A 13,642-nucleotide genomic window follows, 5' to 3' on the forward strand; every position below is an offset into this window, starting at 1 on the left:
CCATCATAGCAAAACAGAATCCCAGTGGTGACAGGATTTAGGTTAGGATCTCCCAGAGTCTAGACGCTAGTGGTGTTGAAGATGAAGATGATGACTTGGATGGAGTTCTGAGTAACCTGGGAGAGGTGGCGATGGGGAGGAGGTGGGTTGCACAAATGAGAGCCTGTAAGGGAAAATGACGGAAGAGAACAGATTTAAACCACAGAGTGGAGGCTGACTGGCTCAAAGAAGGTGAAATTGAGTTTGACAACATGGGAAAGAAGTAGTGATGTAAAGAATAGACTAGCAGCCAAACACCCCCAAAAGGGTAAGAACAGTCTTACCATGGCAGGGAATTTTGACTCTATAGAATGAAAACACATGATTATTAGCTGAATCATGACTAAGGCACAAGAATATAAATAGGTATACTAAGTGAAATTAATGAAGTTAACAAGGGGTAGCTGGGGAAGGGTCCAGGAAGCAAGAGGAAAGAACAAAGAATGAACCTGCGATTAAGGCTCAAAGGCTATTGGAGACCAGCAAAGAGAAAGCAAAGCTAGCGATAGGGCTTAGTGGTTGGTGAAGGCCAGGAGAAAGAGGATAGAGGGACTGCCTGCAATCAGGTTGGAAGGATTATCCAATTCCAGGAGAGAGGCGAGAGTGAGAGCCTACGATCAGGCTAAAAGGCTGGTGTAGGCCAGGAGAGAGAGCGCTTGTGTTCAGGTTGGAAGACCAACATAAGCAGCTGAGACAGGGCGCAAAAGTGAGTTAAAGAGACAGCCTGCGACCAGACTGAAAGGCCAACAAAGCCAAGAGAAGGAGAGAGCCTGCGATCAGGCTGGATGGACGATGAAGACCAGGAGGGAGAGAAAGAGATGAGAGCCTATGAGCATTGATGAAGCATGATTATGAGAGTAAACACATGGATACAGGATGATGCTGGAATTGAATCGGATGTGTAAAGAGTAGGCTGCTGCCGACCAGGAGTCCATGAGGATGGGAGAAGGTGGAAGGCTTGTGAAGCTGCTGAAGCAGCACCTACCTACCTATTTATTTATTTAGTGATGAACCTTTGAAATGTCACCATGGAACAGTGTAGATAGAGAAAGCAAATTGTAATTGAAAGCCCCTTTTAAGTAGGTCTTGAATTAACAATGTGTGAAAAACAAAAGAGATATTGCATTGTAATGGGGAGATAGCTGCTATATATGTCACAAAATATGGGGATACGCAGACTGCCGATTCCAGGGTTCATATACCTTTTCCAGGGTCAAATTCCATTTTCCAGCACATTAACACTGTGATACATATTTATACAAATACATACATACTCAAAATCATTTCACATTTTTTTAATCACCTTAAAAAGAGGGTATTAAGCCATAGGTCACTTGACAGAAAGCAATAACTACTTTCTGGAAACTTTATTCTCTGGATTGAGAGCAATCTTATGTTGCTGCCACGATGTAACTCGGTCTAAAACAGTAACCTGAACTATCCATCAAGGTAACCAGTCACATTAGGCTCCATAGGCTCTGCCCAAAAGGTCAAAAGTCAGTTTCTTCAGGGGCATAGAATCCAGCTCCGCACGCATAGTTTCCTCACAAGAGCGTGAACCTGCAGCAGCACACACAAAGCAGACACTCGCAGAATTACATTATTTGCAAGGATTATGTTTTTTCTCACGCATGACTTTTGACCTGAATATAATTCCATATAATTATATGCCTAAATATAATTCCAAGCCAACACAGCCAGAACTGATAGTACCCCCAAAAACCTGAAGATGCTGCTATACACGTGAAACTGAAGACAGAAGAAATATGATGATATAGAAAAGGGACATACCGTTCAGAATATTGAGCAACAAGGACAAATAAATACTGAGGAAAACCTTTATTAAATGCAACCAAATAGCAGAAGTGACACTGGAGAAGCAAGATTGAAAAATTAGGAGAAAATGAGCATGTCTTGAGGACTGACATGAATTAGAATCAGATGGCCAAGCGGGGGGGGGGCACTAAGAAAGTTGCGCTGCATTTAATTGTTGAGGATGCCTAGAATGCCCAGAAACTCCACACGTGGCTGGACCGATTGATTTCACAGCTGAGAGGAGAATGCCTAAGAGGTGTTTTAAAAATTTTGATTTGAAGTGAAAAAAGAAGAAGCCTGAACTGACTAGAGAAGAATCAGTAAGCTAAAAATCAGCCAACAGGTGAAGAAAAAGAGAGATTTAACTAATGAAGAACCTTGGAGACTAATGGAAAATGCTGGGCTGCTTGGCAACCAAACACAAATCTGACTGCAAAAAAAATTCTTAAGTCTTGGTGCTAAAAGGAGAAGACACTACAGATGAAAGTGACAGTGGTAAATACACAGTTAGTAGGTACCATTGACAGGTAACCTTGTTTCTTTGTTGTTGTTTTTTTTAAATGTAAGGCTTGTTATAGTGGGCTGAAAGAGCTACAAATGACTCATGCAGATCAAAGCAATCAATGTTAAACACATCACCCTATCAAGAAACACCAGGACATGTTGGGGTGCCAGTTAAAAACAAGGATATGAATGTAGCTGAAGCAGCGTCAGCATTAAGGAAGGGCCTCAGGAATTCAGTTCACCCGATAAAGTCACAGTGCCCCCTCTGAATTCTAATGATATACTCAGACTATGAGTCTCTCCTGCTTGCCTCAACATTCTAAGACAGATATTTTGCATGAGGGACTGGGCTGAAAATTTGAACTAAAGATGGACTGGCCAGTTGATGCGAGTATTGAGCTGAATTAAATGGAGCACAGATTTAGCCAACATGTGGCGAAAGGGTTTATAATAGGTCTGCTAGAAGGAAATATTCCAACCATATTTAAGCTGACCCTTAAACAGCCAAATGTGGGGATGTGCAGACTTCTAACTGATAGACATCTTGAAAATAATGAAAAAGTAAAGAAAACAGCAGAGCACATCTGTATCCTTAATCTGGGCCAATTCTATCTATCTATCTATCTATCTATCTATCTATCTATCTATCTATCTATCTATCTATCTATCTATCTATCTATCTATCTATCTATCGAGAATATATGGGAACTTTGAAGAGGCTACTAGGAAAGCTTCAACCACCAAATACCTGTAGAGAGTAAGGCAAGTCCTGAAGAGTCAGCTAAATGGAAAGAACAAGATCTGGGGAATCAACACCTACACCCTGCCAGTTGTCAGATACCCTGCTAGGATAATAAGCTGGTCAAAGGAGGAGATAGAAACCACTGACATCAAGACAAGAACGGTCCTTACCATGCATGGAGAGTTTCACCCTAAATCCAGCACCCTGAGACTGTACGCTAAGCGGAAGGAAGGAGGCCGAGGACTAGTGAGTGTCAGAACCACTATCCTAGATGAAACAGCAAAGATCCATGAATACATCAGGAAGATTGCCACAACGGAACGTGTGCTTAGTGAACACCTCAGGCAGCAGAAACCCAAGAAAGAAGAGGAGAAAGAACAGAAACCATCATGGAAGGACACAGGAACAAGCTCTAAGCACAAGTTCAAGACTGGGATCTTCCACACCAGGCAAGACCCTAGGTGCAGGCTCTACAGAGATGCCCCTGAGACAATCCAGCACATAAGAGCAGGGTGCAAGATGCTAGCAGGGAGGGCATACATGGAATGCCATAACCAAATAGCTGGTATAGCATACAGGAACATCTGTGCTGAGTATGACCTGGAAGTCTAGAGGTCAAAATGGGATATGCCCCCAAGGGTGGTCGAGAATAACAGAGCTAAGATCCTTCCAGATACAGACGGACAAACTTGTGATGGCTAAACAACCAGTGGTGGACAAGCAGAGGAAGGAAGCTGTAGTGATGTTGCAATACCAAGTGATGGCAACATCAAGAAGAAAGAACACAAGAAGCTCAAGAAATACCAAGGGTTCAAAGAAGAGCTAGAATTCAATTCTGGATTTAACAGGTAGCCAAATAAGAGAGACTAATATGGGAGAAATATGCTGTCTCTTTCTAGTCCCTGTCAGTGCTCTTGATGTGATAGTAATGAATTACAGTAGCCCAGTCTAGAAGCAATAAATGCATGAATTACCTTTTCAGTGTCACTCTGAGACAGAATGTTTCTAATTTTAGAAAAAAAAATCAAGAAAGCAGTCCTAAATATTTGTTTAATATGTGCATTGATAAACATATCCTGGTCAAAAATGACTCCAAGATTCCTCACAGTGTTACTGGTTTGATTTGCAGGGCCAAGTGCAATAACTTCAGTTTTAACTGAATTTAGAAGCAGGAAATTAGAGGTCATCCAGTCCTTTATGTCCTTAAGATATTCCTGCAGTTTTATTTGTGTGTGTCATCTGGCTTCATGGACAGGTAGAGCTGGGTATCATTTGTATAGCAATGAAAATGTAAGCTATGTCTTCTAATAATAATAAGGGAATCATGTGTAATGTAAATAGAATTGGTCCTAGCCCAGAACCCCGTGGAACTCCATAGTCAAACCTATTCAATTCAATTTTATTTATATAGCGCCAAATCACAACAGTCGGTTCAAGGCTCTTTGTATTGTGGGTAAAGACCCTACAATAATACCCTAGTGTGTGAAGAAGACTCCCTATTGACATGGACATGCACAAATTGGAGTCTATTTGGGATAGGCTCCCTCAACCTGTTCTTGAGCATTCCAACAGTACGACTCTGGGGTGTTGATTCATGTAAACTAACTAACATATTCATCCTTCTGTAACCAGGCAGAAAAAACCCAACATGCTGATCAGTCATTAAATCATGTACAAACAGGGTGAGACCTAATGTTTAATAATCCAGCAAGTCACCGTATATTGGCGATTTCTATCGCCAATTCTTCGCATGACAGTAAATCTTGCAATTCCGTTGATTTAACTGAGGATGAGCTAGAGAACCGCGACATTAGCCCGAGAATATAAGGCCGCTCAAGAGGAACGCTCAAGTGCTGGTAGTGCCAGAAGTTTCGACGTGGAAGAGGAGCGTTTCAATTTTAGCCAAGTGGGCTCACAGGATGAACCCTACATCATGGTTCGTAACTTTTTTTAATCTTTTGTATTACCCTCAGTTGTTCATTTAATCATAATGCCAGCAAGATAAAGGTTAATTCGAAAAATCTGGCCATTCCCATGCAGTGATTAATCGTACAAATAGATGTACCTGATGTGTTATTGGGTCATACTTACTGAACTTTCACTTATGTGACCTAATGGCGATTGAGCTTTTGTGAGTATTACATTTGCAACCAATTATCAACTATGTGTGGTGTGAAAATTATAAAATTACTAGTGTAGAATCTGTGGTAAAGTCATCAAATTTTTGGACAATGCATCAATAGAAACTTATAGAATTTTATTACATTTATTACCGGCTGGAGCGCCCCTGCACCCATTTGCGTATCTATTTTTAAATGGCGGTCTGTTCCCCTGTGAAAATCTGTTCGCCCTGTGTCGGCAGCGCAGCCAGAGAGGCGGATCCGACAGTCTTCAGGGCGCTTCTGATCGGTAAAAGTCTTACAGTGTTTATTCCTCTTATCAAGGACAACAACAAAAACCTCATTATGAAAACATTTGCTCTTTACTTGGCAAAGTTACACGGGGGGGGGGGGGGCAAATATTTCAGCCATCCAAAATATTCTGTTCCCCCTTCATAACATGGGAACAAATTAATTTACCAGCAAGTCTTTTACAGCATCGTTTTACCGCGAAATCGATCAGAAGCGCCATGAAGACTGTCGGATCCGCCTCTCTGGCTATGCTGGTTTCATATGAGCCACCAACTAGAAAAAGTGACTCATTTTGTCGGGAAACAAAGTTATTCGCTCCGTTTCTCCAGTCCTGGCACAGATATTGAAAGTAATGTCTGACTTTTTGCCTTCCTGTATAATCTCCTGGGACACTTTGAACTTTGATTACACTATACACTATTTTTTTTTTCATTTTTCCTACAGTTTATAAAAATCAGCATATATTAAAAATGAAGGTATGAACACACAAAGAATTCATTTTCTGCAACTTGATAATCCTTTCTACATGTATTATACACCAATCAAAACATTTTGCGTCATAACCTACTAAATAGCCTCTCTGAATTATTGATGTTGTCAAAAGCCTAAAGGCCACTTGCCCTTGCCAGCAAAAGCTGCTACATCCCTAAACCAATCAGATTGCAAGGTCAGATCACATGACTGAGGAACCAGCTTTGTTGATGGTGATCAGATTGTAAACACAGCTGTAGGTGAGTCTAAGTTGTTTTGTGTGTAGAAAAAAAATTAAGCGAACTTCTATCTAAAGGAAGTAAAAGCCTTAATGAGGTTTTTGTTGGTGAACCTACGGAAGGATCATTAATTGCTGCCCAGTGGTGATTAAATAATATAGTACCTTTGTTCCCCACGCCATCTCTCAATTGTTCTGCTGTTTTTGCTTTATTGCGTTGTTAGTTTTTTTATTATTATTATTTTTTTTACATGTCAAGACACCTTTTATTGCACAATGGAAAAACAACTGGATACATCAGTCATGTAACTTTATTAGCCTTTTGAGAAGTTTACAAAGCCAAGTCTCTGTTGCAGAGCAAATTCAAATGAGCTATATTTGCTGGCTTTTTGAAACGTGGATCTGGACCATTGACAGGTGGTTGGAAACTGTGCTACCTCGATAATGAGATTCGAGAAGGTCCTTGCTGGTAACTCAGCCAGAGGGTTTACCCAGGCTTATCTGCAAGCTGTACCACACAGAGGGAGAGAGATGGAGAGAAAGAAGGAAAATGGGAATTTTAGTATAGACACTTGTTTTCACAGTAAACACTTGTGATTAATATTGAACATTGCTTCCAGTTTTAGAACATTAATCACATTTATAAGTTGAGTAACTGACAATTTCAGCCTCACAATACCATCTGGACATGGTAAAGCATCACCCACACTTAAAAAGCAGCAAGAAGATAATATGTAGGTGTTTATTTTCTAACTTTTTGATTAGAAGTGCATGGCCTGGGCGAAGCAACTTCAGTTTATCAAAATCATATCATACTTTAGATATGGAAAGCTAGATGTGCCGAGACACAGTGATTTCAATCAACTGCCAGTGGGTAACAAATGAAAATAATTTATTTTCTCATGAAGCACTCACAATTAGTGGTGGGACCAAATATTCATAAGGTGACAATATATTTATAAAAACAGGCACCATAAACAGTTCCCCTGTGGTAATTTGATTTGCCAGAGTCACTATTTTGCTACTCCTCATGGTGGCGCTCTTAAATGAATGAGGGTAAACTGCATGAATGTAAAGTAACTTGCAGAGAAAAGGAAGAAATTCACAGGGGAGACACTTTGATTGTTTGGGAGAGCAGATCAGATTAATTAAATGGATGCAACAAAATTGACCAGTGATTATAATAAACACACTGGCAATGCAGTGCAGTGGAAATGCACCTTTTAGGAGTAATTTCACTTGTAAGTTAAATAGATATTTTGATTAGTCATAGATTATTTTGCTTTCAAAATATATAATATATAGCATAATCACAATTATGATAACATTATCATGGAAAATGTATTGTGATAATACTGTATTATGGGAGACCCAGCGCTAGGAATTTAAGGTTGTATTTTAAAAAGCATTGAGATGACACAGACTCAGCAACAAGAAAGTTCTGGGTCTGAACCTGATTGTCTGGGTCATTCTGTGTGGAGTGTACAGATTCTCCCTGTGTCTCTGGGTACTCCAGCTTCCTCACATAGTCCAAAGATATGCATGTTAGGTTAATTGATGATTCTAAATTGGCCAGAGGTGTGGATGTGATCATGAATGCTTGTCTCTCTGTGTTAGCCTGATGATGGACTGGAGCCTTGTCCAGGGTGTTCCCTGCCTCTCGCCCAAGTGTCAGCCACAACTCTAATTGGATAAGTGGTTGAGAAAGTGGATGGATGGATGTTGGTGCAAATAACCTTTTGGTTCATTAGGTGTGCACCAACATGAACAATTACACAACTGTTTCACAAATTTCCATGAAATAGGGTTGTCAGTAAGGCTTCTCCCTGGAAGTCAAAGCATCAGTCAAAGATGCATATGCACTGGCTGAGCCGGTTCCTTTTAGGAACCTGTGTGTGATGTAGGTGTCTGAGAACTAGATGACAAATGGGCATTGTGTTTGTTGCCCTATAAGAAAAGAAATAAAGGCATGCCTGGTTGATGCAGTGTAAAATCCAGATGATAAAAACGAAAGAAATAAATGTTAAAATTGTCAGAGTGAACCCAGTTCAACTTTAAAAAAGTTCTCATTCAGGATAAGCACTAGTTGCCACTAAAAGAGGTTGAATGTGAAGTTGTGACAACTGATGTTGACTGAAATAATCTGTGAATTGCCCTTTGTAGATTAGGCAGAGAAAGCGAATGAAAATAATAGACTTCCTCGACAAACCCCTGGCATGGGATTTTTATTTTTTTTTCCTTTAACTGGACTAAAAAAAATGTCCTTGTTGGCATGACTCCCAAGGGAGACTGGAGTGATGGATGGAATTCAGTAGCAAGTGACTCTGCCAAAACCAACTGCTCATAGTTTTGGTGTCAGGTTGTTGATGAGATGTGACCTTGCCTTGACAAAATCAAGGGCACCATCCACTTATAGAGGCCGAGTTAAAATGGAACCAACATGTCTACCATGTCATACAAGTCACATATAAATACCAACATTTATATATGACTTGAAGGTTAAATTGTCACGCTTAAATGATCCTAATTGATTAACCTGAGGTAGCATGGAAAACAAGCAACCTCACTTGGACTGTGAAGTCCAGGCTTAGGAAGACAATGTTGCAATGTTAGTTGTTCATAATAGGCATGTGAAAGCAGCAGCTCTTTGTATATGACAAATTGATAATGCCATGAATTGTATGTGGGGAAGTGAGAGCAGTTTATGTAGGAGGCATTTATAGAAATGTTTCAGAACTGTACTTTGGTTCTTTTTTTTTTTTTTCAGTAAAATATTTATTATTGTATACCGCTTGTCAATTATTTACACAATGACAGCAGAATTTCTGGCAATTTGTTTAGGTGGCTAATTATATAATTGTACAGCTGCTACTGCTTGGTCCTATTTTCTATGCAGCGTGCTGCTCTCTTGCTTGCTATTTTCGTCTTCCTCTTCAGTCACTCTTGACAGTTGGCCAGCATCAACTACTGAACTGACTTCATTAGACAAAAAAGTTATGACAAAAAAAAGTTTAAAAAAATGTCAGCTCCAGGGATATTTAGTAATCAGGTTACAAGGATGAAGAAAGGAGATTAGATTGCCTCTTGGTTCAGTGATCTTTTCCATGCTGCTGCTCCTTCTCTTCATATCTATTAAATTTTACATATTTATCAGGCATTATTTGTTACTCTGAGGAGTATGGGCGGTGAACCTTTCTGTCTGACATGGCTGGAAATGGCACAGCGGTAATTGTCAAAAGCCAAAGCTAGAGAAGTGCATATCGCAGTGTGTGTGCACGCGGGTGTGTGTGTGTGTATGTGTGTGTGTGTGTGTGTGTGTGTGTGTGTGTGTGTGTGTATACAAAGGAAAGGAGAGGAGGAGAGAGAAAACGAAAGGGTGGGGAGGTGCAGTGAGAAGCAGGGAGGGTGCATGTATGAGGGAGGGGGGAAAGCGAGAGAGAGGGAGAGAGAGAGACAGCAGGAGAAGAAGCAGCTCGCCTCATTCCGCTGCTTTCTCAGCATCTATTCTGTGAGAGCCTATTTCAGAGAGGAGAGAGCTACCGAACAGGCAAATTGGAGAAGAAAAAGACGAGAAAATCCATTGATGAGGGAGCATATCGAGGAAAAGAACACATAATCTAGTCTCACTGGCATGTGCTATCACCATTTATAGCTTTGGTGGAGATCTGTGAAAGTTTCCATCCTGGGGGGACACCCTCCCCTTGTTGTGGGGATGAACAGCGGATGCTGAATTTCATTCCTGAAGGCAGAGGGAGAGCTGTGAGGACCGGCTGGATTCACTTGCATTGGAGCTGGTAGTGCGCACCAGAAGAGATCCTACAGTCTCTCGTTCTCTCTTGTCTCTCACATACGCATTCTCCAGTAGAATACATAACATTGTTTAGCTCTACCAAGGTGGAATATCAAAAGAAATTAATCTGAACCAAGGAACTAAAGGGTAATGGATTATGCACAAATTCACTGAAGGACATCCTGTTCACAAAAAGTAAGTTCTTATGAGAAAAGGGTTTCTGATTTTAAAAGACTTGTGGGATTTTTTGCCCTTGTTGTGGAGCAGAACCAATCTTATCTCATGACAGCTTGTGGACTATAGGATTCTGGATAGTATTTCAAGGTAAGGAAACATCCTTGCCTTCTTTTATATTAAAAGCACCCTTTCGGTATTAGCGAAAGGGGCAGATTAAGGAGCTGAAAAGCTCAGCATGAAAGATGCAGTGACGTGGGAAAGAGAAGGGAATATGAAAAAGGTGAGTCTTATCTTTCACTGTATCGAACCAGTTTTTACAGAAAGTGCAAAGTTAGAAAAAAATGTATAACTGTACAATAACAAGTCGCATGGCTTACAGAGAACAAGATTGCTTTTTTGCGATGGCTATGAAACACTACTCCCCTCTGCAGTGAAGACTGTGTGCATGTGTATCTGCATACTTGTGCATGTGTGTTTGCTGAGAGGGAAGATGCCTGACTGCAAAGCAATTCATGCTTTGCTTCCTTGCTATATAGTGGTTATCACCAGGGGAGGCTGCAAGTGGAAGGGGCATAATTGCAGTGGTTGTTTGTTCTCATCTTTGCAGTATCTGTGAGAAGGGAATTACTTTTGTACAGTAGCCGTATTTTATTCATAAGGCTGCTTATTCTTTTTAATCTGTGGTCACAGAGAACCGATTCTGTCCGGTATTACACTATCTGAGATGTCCTACATCATACTTTCACCTTCAGCTTCTGTGTATTTTTTATTTATTTATTTTGTTTGCAGTCTGCTCCAACAGTGCACCTTTGTGTCTCTTTGCTTTTTCCTTCCCTTTTTCTCCAAATGTGGAAGTGATGATAAAGTGGTTTTCTGTTTGTGCTAAGTTTATTTTGTTTTATTTTTCTCAGATGGGAATTTCGAATCGTTTAGTGGGCAGTGTACAGACTAACAGTGGGATAAATGTATACTATTTTTTTTTTTTTTTTTTTTTTTCTGAGTGAATGTGCTGCCCTCTTGATCAATACCAGACAAGTGCACAGCTATCTCCTTTTGTAAGGCAATGGTTGAAATATTTATTGCTTGAGCATCCTGTCGGTGCCCTGAAATATTTAAAATAATTGAATAATGAATAGCCTGTCTAAGCTGTCAAAGCCCAGTTTTTGGCCTGGTCAGATGATTATAATGGCGACATCTCATATAATATGCAAAACAGTGACCATTAAACGCCTTTGCCTCTGGATATAAAAATTTCACAAGAAGTGTTTCTCCTCTTTCAAAACATCCACTGGGGGGAAGTGGAGCTTGATGGGAAGTTGATGACAGCGCCTGTGTATCTGCCATTGACTGCCAATATTGGCTCAAACCGCCAATTGTTCTACTGAATACAGTATATAGAGTGCTTGTAAGAAACTGCTGTGTGTTCTGTTGAAAGCATTCTATTGAAATCACATTTAGCATTCGTTATGTATGGTGTGTGTTTGCTTCCTATTGAAATAGATGCAAACCTATTATCTGTTCTGCCTGCTCTGTTCATTTAATCCAGCCATCTATATCTCTGCGTATGTTAAATGTGCATTCTAGTGTGTACATACATGTGTAAGAGAGGGTGTACAAATAAAAGGAGTTTCTGTGTGTATCTGGTATCTGTGTGGGTGTGTATTTGTCCAGAGCTCTGAGCTTCATCCCTTTTGATGTTTTATTGAGTGTTAACCATAGTAGGGCTGACGCATTCCCTCTGATGTGGAGTAGCATGGTTAAAGGAACGCACAAACACAAACTTTGCTCATCTTTGTATTTTCTTTAACTGTGAATTAGCAATGCTGTTTCTGCCTCTTTCAACCTTTTACAATTGGTAAATGATTTGGTCCAGGCACTGTATGCTGAGTACATCTCTGGACGACAGCAAGTAGGGTGTATGTGCGTTGTCTGCATAGAGCCTGTGTGCTCAGGTGAGGGTGCCTGCTTGTGAATTTAAAGTCTGCGTTTAAGGGGCTAGTAGAGAGTCTGTCTTTCCTCTGTGCTGATGCTAGCAAATGAGTCAAAGACAAGGCCCTCCATTTGCAGTGATATTATGCATCCTCTGAATCACACGATGGATGGAGCAGAAGGACAGAGCCCTCTTCTACATTGCGATTATCCACTGTTGTTGACAGCACAGAGACTGGGAGGAAACTACGTTAATGGCAGAAATGCTGGGGTTTTGATTTATTACTCACAGAAGCAGAGCTTATATCAGTATGCATACACGCTGGTAGGCAGATGAAATCTGACACACCTGCTTCCAAATATAATAAATCATTTGCAATCATGTGCACCTTTTTCATTTGGTATCAGCAAACTATCAGTCATATCATATTATAAAATTGCCAAATCATGCTTAATATCTCAATTTTTTTTTTTTACTGCATAGTACTGTGAGACTTTACATTATCTAATTAAGGTTCATTAAGATGAATACTATATGAATATCTCTTATTGATAACATTTAAAAAAAAAAAAATGCCCTTGTCATGTTGGCAGCAGAAAGTTTAGGTGGAATAACCTTTTTCAGTCCTTGTTGTAGTGATGACCAAATGAACTTTAATAGAAATTTTCAAGAAGATAAAATGTTAGGAGTCCAAACTTCCCCTCAGGTTTACCAAGACTTGCAAATGCTTTTATTATTCCAGTATTTAAAAAATGACCCACACACCAAAATGGCAAAAAATTAAGCATATTTAATACTTGATTTGCATTAAAAGTTATGGGGAAAAAAAGTTTTTAAAAGCTGTTGCAGTGCAGGTTGTACAATATGTAGCAGTTCTTTCAAAACAATCTTTTCAAAACACAAGTTTTTTTTAAAGTTGCTATTGTGAGAGTACAGATGCATAGCAAGTGTTATCAAAAACAAGACTTGTACCCAGAAGCAGCATATTTTTATCCTGTCCATTAAGGACATGGGAGAAAAATCAATGATCACAGACTGAAATGCTGGGTTTCAGATTTAAGTTTTTCTTCTATGACCTTTTGGATACAGCTGGGATTATGCACTTTGTAAATACCAGAATAACTCTGGGTGAATAAGAGGATTTTCTTTCTTTTTTTTTTTTTTTTTGGTAACTGTTTTATTCATAGGTTCATTATCACTAATGTCTGGGTAATACTGTATGGTAGATTTCCTTTTCCTTTCTCATTTATAGCATGCACATGCATCCTTCCCACATTTTTTTTTTTTTTTTAACATTACAGGCTGATGTGCGTTTAATTGTTAATTATACTTAGAAAGACATTAACATAATCATGTTGGCCATCATGAGCCACACATCTGTAGCATATACACCACCAGCTATGAGACCAGCGTTTACAGAGGTATGGTCAAGACCAAAGCATGAGCGGATGTGGCTGATCTGCTGCGAGCCCCTTTGAATCCCTGATGAGGTGAAACACAATATGCTCGAACAGCTGGGTCATTT

The 13,642-nt window shown here is 39.9% G+C and overlaps 1 protein-coding gene across 2 annotated transcripts in view; it reads left to right on the plus strand.

Moving 5' to 3' along the window:
- The first annotated feature begins 9,766 nt into the window (after nucleotides 1-9,766).
- The window catches only part of LOC115786764 (leucine-rich repeat and immunoglobulin-like domain-containing nogo receptor-interacting protein 2), a 254,251-nt gene continuing 250,375 nt past the window's right edge, over nucleotides 9,767-13,642 (plus strand). Inside the window, exon 1 of one of the 2 annotated variants that reach the window (XM_030739150.1) lies at nucleotides 9,767-10,334. The gene's annotated coding sequence lies outside the window, so the exon portion shown is untranslated. The remainder of the gene's footprint in view (nucleotides 10,335-13,642) is intronic. The other variant, XM_030739151.1, reaches the window with a different exon arrangement.

The sequence above is a fragment of the Archocentrus centrarchus genome, chromosome 10 (genome assembly GCF_007364275.1).
Source record: "Archocentrus centrarchus isolate MPI-CPG fArcCen1 chromosome 10, fArcCen1, whole genome shotgun sequence".
NCBI lineage: Eukaryota > Metazoa > Chordata > Actinopteri > Cichliformes > Cichlidae > Archocentrus > Archocentrus centrarchus.